This window comes from Drosophila suzukii, chromosome 3 (genome assembly GCF_043229965.1).
Source record: "Drosophila suzukii chromosome 3, CBGP_Dsuzu_IsoJpt1.0, whole genome shotgun sequence".
In the NCBI taxonomy this organism is placed as follows: Eukaryota; Metazoa; Arthropoda; class Insecta; order Diptera; family Drosophilidae; genus Drosophila; species Drosophila suzukii.
Window position 1 is genome coordinate 66,849,750 of NC_092082.1, and position 7,540 is coordinate 66,857,289.

The 7,540-nt window shown below is 37.0% G+C and overlaps 1 long non-coding RNA gene across 3 annotated transcripts in view; it reads right to left on the reverse strand.

Annotated features, from left to right (window-relative positions):
• The window catches only part of LOC108014419 (uncharacterized), a 90,178-nt gene that overhangs the window by 16,148 nt on the left and 66,490 nt on the right, over positions 1-7,540 (reverse strand). For 2 of the 3 annotated variants that reach the window (XR_011604432.1, XR_011604431.1), the window contains exon 2: positions 2,271-5,522. This is a non-coding gene — a long non-coding RNA (uncharacterized lncRNA). The remainder of the gene's footprint in view (positions 1-2,270; positions 5,523-7,540) is intronic. The other variant, XR_010654458.2, reaches the window with a different exon arrangement.

Here is a 7,540-nt window from a genome sequence, read left to right on the forward strand (position 1 = left end):
ATCACACTCAGCTATAAAAATTGACAAGCTCATAACCAAAATCAAACTAACCATTGCTCTCCATTCTCTTTACCAGGAATCAACCGACTTTCATACCCAATGATAAAAAATAGTTCACCAGCCGTACAAAATTGAATACTTTCTCACTTCAATGACATATTCAACAACCACGTACCCGAATAATATAAAACCAGCCTGATCCTACCAATAATAAAACCTCAAAATGATAAATGATACACGGACTAACCATGACTAACAAACACAACTGGAATTCCCACCTTTATTCTCTCTTACGATCATCGTAATATGCCCGGCCAGACACAAATTTAAATGCAAAATAAACACACTACCAAATATCACAAAAACCATACTTATATCCAACATTGACTACGCACTTCACACATACGGTTACGCCCCGAAAAATACACTTAAGATACACTTAATATACACTCTGCGTGCCTTTAGCACCACACCAACATGGAACCTGGCATTCCAACAATCGAACCACGGCGAGACCACCTTTCACTAAACTTTTCAAACACCTCATCCGCTCTAAGGGTACACCAATACACACTGTATACCTCTGACTTAACCTATTAAACCTAATGAAATACCCGGCACATATCAGAAAAAATTATCGAGGGAAAACCGGATTCATCAAGATCCTACCTATTTTTACATAAGCTTTTGAATACCACAAAAATATGTTCGAGGGAACCCCGTATTGATCAAGATCCTACCTATTTTTATACAAGTTTTCAGGTTGTTGTTGGATTAGGAATACCACACAAAAATACAGGATGGTTGAAAAGTCCTGCCTAACGACAGATGACATTTGGAGTTATGGATACAAATCCTATTATATACACGAGTTTTCGGGTTCTTGTTGATTTTATGTTTAGATATCTATTTCGGTTTTGGTTTTAATACCTATTTACCATATTTACCATAAGAAGGGAGTCGATACGACAAATAATATTTGGAAAAACTGATAATGATCTTACCTATTAGTACACGAGTTTTTAGGTTTTTGTCGACTTTTGAATACCACAAGCAATTTTGGAGGGAAAACCGGATTGATCAAGAATCCTACCTATTTTTATGCGAATTTTTAGTTTGCTGTTAATTTTAGAATACGACAAAAAATATCCGGATCCTCTTATACTCTTGATATATACATCATTATTGTTAATTTTATTATACCTATTTATATTTTTTTTAATACCTTTTTAAATTTGATTTGTTTGGACACTTTTTACTATAAGAAGAGGGTCAATACGACCCTCACACGAATTTTCGGATTCTTGTTGATTTTATAACAGCATACAGAGAATTTCTGGGGGAGCACCAGATGGTTTAGTTATCCTGCCTACAAAATTGCTACCTCATATACTCTTCAGAAATACATTATTGTAATTGGGAACACTTTTATAACGCACCCTACCTATTTTATTTTTAGTTTTAACACGTAATTGAATTTGATTTCATTGCACACTTTTTACCTTAAGAAGGGAGTCGATACTACAAATAATATTTGGAGAAATTTATAAAGATCCAACCAACTAGTACACGAGTTATTGGGTTTTTGTTGATTTTGGGATACCACAAACAATTTTGGAGGGAATACCGTATTGATCAAGAACCCTACCTATTTTTGTACGAGTTTTATGGTTGTTGTTAATATTAGAATACCACATATAAATATTGGATGGTTTAAAAGTCCTACCTATTAAGTTGCTACCCCTTTTACTCTTCACAAATACACCATTGTAACTGGGAACACTTTTATAACGCACCCTACCTATTTTATTTTTGGTTTTAACACGTATTTGGATTTGATTTCATTGCACACTTTTTACCATAAGAAGGGAGTCGATACGACAAATAATATTTGGAGTAAGTAATAATGATCCTACCTATTAGTACACGAGTTATTGGGTTTTTGTTGATTTTGGAGTACCACAAACAATTTTGGAGGGAATACCGTATTGATCAAGAATCCTACCTATTTTTATACGAGTTTTATGGTTGTTGTTAATTTTAGAATACCACACATAAATACCGGATGGTTGAAAAGTCCTACCTATTAAGTTGCTACCCCTTATACTCTTCACAAATACACCATTGTAATTGGGAACACTTTTATAACGCACCCTACCTATTTTAATTTTGGTTTTAAGTATTTGGATTATATTTCGTTGCACCCTTTATACCATAAGAAGGGAGTCGATACAACAAGTAATATTTGGAGTAATTTATAAAGATCCTACCTACTAGTACACGAGTTTTCGGGTTTATGTTGATTTTGGAATACCACAAACTATTTTGGAGGGAATACGGTATTGATCAAGAACCCTACCTATTTTTATACGAGTTTTATGGTTGTTGTTAATTTTAGATACCACACATAAATACCGGATGGTTGAAAAGTCCTGCCTATTAAGTTGCTACCCCTTATACTCTTTATAAATACACCATTGTAATTGGGAACACTTTTATAACGCACCCTACCTATTTCAATTTTGGTTTTAACACGTAATTGGATTTGATTTCATTGCACACTTTTTACCTTAAGAAGGGAGTCGATACTAGAAATAATATTTGAAGAAATTTATAAAGATCCTACCTATTAGTACACGAGTTTTCGGGTTTTTGTTGATTTTTTATTACCAGAAACATTTTGGGAGGGAATACCGGTTTGATTAAGAATCCTACCTATTTTTCGCAAGTTTTTAGGTTTTTGTTAATTCTAGAATACGACACAAAAGTGCCGGACGGTTTATAACAGGCCCTACCATTTCAGATAATTTATACCTTTATCATATCATTATGACATATAATGTTCATTAATAATATTTTATATTTATTAACCCTTGTTATAGGTGCATTATGTTGAACAATTTCTTGCCAGATTGTGTTTGATTTTGCAGTCTTTCGAGTATCAAATCAAATAAAACATAGTTTTCAAAAAGGTTTACCCCCTACAACATTTGGTCGCTTCTAATTTCGTCAAGTCTTCAGTTCTCAATGCAAAGTTTTGAAATATTTTGACCCAAACCATTTATAGATAGACCAGTAGTTAACTTATTTCTGTAACTGTAAATATTTGTAACAAGTTTAACAAAAGTATCATATTGGCTACAAGAATAAATTTCGTAATCCAGGGGTGAATTATTTTTAAATAAGATATTAGTTGGGACTTAGGTTTTATTGAATTTGATTAATTTAGTTTTAAAAATATTATTTTCTTATATTAATTTGTATTAATGTATTTAACAGTAAAAGAAAATGCCGCAGCGAAATAGAGTGTTTATATGTCGTTGATTTTTCTTAGAAAACGTCTTGCATTGATGTCCTAAAAATGTGGAGAAATGTAAATTCAGAATATACGTACTTTTAAGCTGACCTTTTAAGCCTTCGCATACTCTTTCCAATACAAACTTTTTGCGCTTAACAAAGATCACGGGCCCTTCCTTTTTATGTAGACACTTGGTCCGACTTTTCGATTTAGTTTAAGAACATCAGAGTAATTTGTGTGTGAGACGAAGACTATTGGCGTGTTGATATAAATGCCCTTCCTCCGTGGGACTATTCTGGGAACGCTACGTTTAAGATCGATGGTATAACTGAAATCGCATCTAAGCTTGAAATAAAAAATATGACGAGCAAATGTTTCGAGATTTATTTTTGGAACTTTTGAATTTATTATTCACTTTTTCTGTGGCTTTTCCATTAAGGAGCTCTTTTGATATTAATTTTTTCTATTTTTGTAGTGATTCGACAAGTAAATTTACATCAGTACAGGTAATTCTTAATTGGTGAAGTGTACAAAAACAAAAAAGTTAAACAGTTTCAGGTATTTAAGAACATAAGTGACACATTGTTGGTGTGGAAATATATCTTCCGTATTGACTTTACAACTGAATATAAGAACAAAGTTATTGTTTACGACCAACTGGCAGGTTATTCGATTCGACCTCGTTGGTTCAATTACTAATCCAGAGACGATGTGTCATTGAACGGATACGGATTCAATATGCTGCCACGTATGTCTGCCCGCTACGGAACTTGTTCGATGATAGTTAGCAACAGAAGGCCTTTTGGTAGGGCTCCCGTTCACCCTTAGTGGAGCAGAGAAGTCGATACACCAGTGTTCCTATAACACAATCCGCACAATCAATCACACAGAATCGAGCACCCTGGCTGGTCCGCGAACCCAGACATTAGATATGTACATAAGTATATACGTAATCTCAGTCACGGTCGCAGAGCCAGCTTTCGAAAAACGCTGCAATCGGGCCGGGTGCATTTTCAGCACCCATATGCCGACCTATGCTCACGCAGGGTATCGACTTTTTCACGGATCGATATCAACTTTCAACGCCCAACTATAAAGTTTAGAGAAAGAAATACATATTGCTTGGTTAAGTGGTATGGCAGAGTTGCATATAGAGATGGTTACAAATAAGATTAACAGCTAGGTAAATGTTAAAACGACTACGAGCTAGTTAAGAGTTCCAAAAGAAGCGACACAAACGTGATGAGACAAAGTAAGGCTGGAAAGTTTTCCGCTAAAAAATAACTATGGATCGTTATCGCATACAGTATATAAACGTTGGGAAAGGCGAACAAAGAGCACGGTGTTATTTACGCCACAGCGGTTTTTGCGCAGCTGCCGTCGCCGTCCAATTACAATACATCCATATGTACATATGGGGCTCTGAATACATCGAAATGTGTATGTATACCCGAGAGGTAGAGACGTGAACGGGGCGTATGAGTACGCTATTTTTAGAGAGTGAGCCAGTTGGTGGCCTTTCGATCCGGGGGTTGCAAACGAGAATCGAGAACTTTCGACTGGGTACATAAAAATGTGAAATACTAGGGAAACATGTATTTCCGCTTACGCAACACGATGAAATTGCAATGTCTGCAGAAAAAGACTCTCGAGCGACGTTTGAAAACGCTTTTCGCTGGAGGTCTTCGATGTGGGGTTACAAACTACGACTTAAGCTTAGGTTGGGCTTACGAATAGAATTATAGAACACGCTGGTTTCGCCGCTGTGTGTGTATACCTGGCTTCCTATCCCAATTTATAAAATCCGCAGGTTGGGGCCTTCGCCATTCGACTCAAAGACTGGAGTCCCGCATATCCTGGATAACTGCCTCAGACTGCCTAGGGGGTCACTTTCTAGCCAAAATCGAGAAAACTGCCTGCCGCATTGCGAAATTCACCGACGCTGACCAGCAAAATCGATGACTAATCACATCTTTCCAGTGGGTCTGGGTCTGGTTTCTTTGTTTCCAACTCGAGAGCAAATATTGCCCGACGTGGACAAACACTACGTGGGCCCTGGCGTCATTTTGCAAAACTCGTACTGCTGCTGCTCGTCTGCGACACGATTTTTACACTTTTCCATGTTTGGATACAATTACTGCTTGCGTTTGCAAGAGTGAAAATTTTCTATGTACTAGTTTAAACTGGTTTTCTATTCGGCTACACTGTGAACTGCACTTGAACACTTTTCCTTGGAGAGTGACGTTCTCCGGGCGAGGCGCCTCTATTTATACCCGATCCGCTGGCTTCGTGAAACATCTGCCAGTCTCTCGGGCCTTTGGCATTGGGGTTGGAGTGAGTACGCACTACTGTGTATCTGGGACTACGTGACTCGGCCTGGTTTCTCACGAGTTCATTTATCACTATGCTACAAAAACTACCCTCACTTCTTGGGAATGGTTGCTAAGCCGTAGGTATGATCTCTATTGTTCTCTTTCTGGGTTCTAGAAACTACGGCACATGCTATGGGGTTCTGGAAATGCATACATAAAAATAAGTAATTATTTTCCCTTTACTAATGGATTCCAGAAAGGCATAACAAAAGTGTAAATCCATTTCACTTTAATTTCCGCCAAATCCATTTTGTTAATAAAATTCTCTAAGTCCAGTTTGACTAGCTTTAAAAGTTAATATTATTTCAGATACTTTTAAAAATTTAGAGTCATCTAATTTTTAAAAATGATTTTCCTTTTAAAAATTCATGATTTGCGAATAAAACTTCAATAAAAATCAATCGACACCATTTTGTTGCCTAGTGTAATTTGGAAATTTCTAGACGAAGACAGAAAATTTCTGGTTTTAGTGAGAGAGACCACTAGATTACAAATATATTGATTCACAGGGTTGTCATTTTCCATGTGGAATATTCCACAAAATTCTACATTCTTTAGTTGAATGTTGAACAAACAAAGAGTTGCGCACTTTAAATGTATAAAAGAAAGAAATCTTAATTACACATATGCATTAAATAACCCATTTTAGATCGCTAAGAGACAAAGTGAGGCATTATTTTTTTAAAGACTGAATTTAACAATGTAAGATACATGTCGAGTGGAAACGTCAAAAATTAAGTACCAAAGACGGCCACATGTAGATAAAAGGCGCTGCACCTTGTATAAAATGAAATAAGAATGTTAATCGACATTTGTATGTCAAGCATACACCACTTCATGCCCGATTCCCCTAGGTTCCATTATAACCGTTTTGGAGGGGCGCTCGTGAAAGAAATATACCGATTTTATGTATCGTTGGAAAGGTGACAGTCCAAACTGTCAATCAACTAAATAAATCTTTGCATTTTATTTTGACTTGCTAGTGAGAATTATTATGCAAGATGGACAACAAAAAATAGCATATTTGTCATATTATGGTACACGAATTTCGCAAAAGAAAAAAATTGTTTTTAAATATAAATGGTACAGATATATCACTCTTGTTGACCTTTCAACTTTTGAAAAACAAAATACAAGAAATAGTTTGCTTTAAATACTGATTACAAAACAAAATAATTCTGCAAATGATATTTCCGAATTTCTACCTACTTATTCTGTCCTAATCCTGTTTACAACGCTCTACCTACTTGCGCTTGAACCCCTCACAATGTTTGCCATTGTTAGGATTGTAAATAGGAAAAACCACCCCCGAACCGGCTCAGTGTATGCTGGCGAGTGGCCAAATGTTTGCGAGTGCCGAACCAAACACAAGGTTTTTGAACCTTTGGCCGCTGGCTGAGCAGGAAAGCCAGCTGTTGCAAACGCACGCGCATCCTGGGCTCAATCGACCTCGGGGTGGGTTCAATCCCACTCCTCGAAGAGAGTGAGTGAGTGACTCTGCGAGTGAGTCCCTTTCTTGCACATCCTTGAGCAACAGCGCGAACTAAATGCTAAAGAGCCCAGCAGCGAAACTTGAAAACTGTCATTAAACTTCAAACAAAAAGTATGCAAAGTTTGGATTATTTTGTATCGGTCGACAGAGATTTAATTGCCGACCCAGCTTAAGCAATGTCCGGAACGGAGCGGAAGGATCTCCATGTTCCGCCATAAAGCCAAGTTGCACGGGAACAATTGCAGGGAAGTGCCACATAATCATAAACAAACGGACAGGCGAAAGCAATTGACACGAGACCAACAAAAGCGCCAGCATAATGGGGCAGCACGGAAATTGCGTATACGCCGTGTGCTCCTCTTGTTGCTTTCGGTTTTG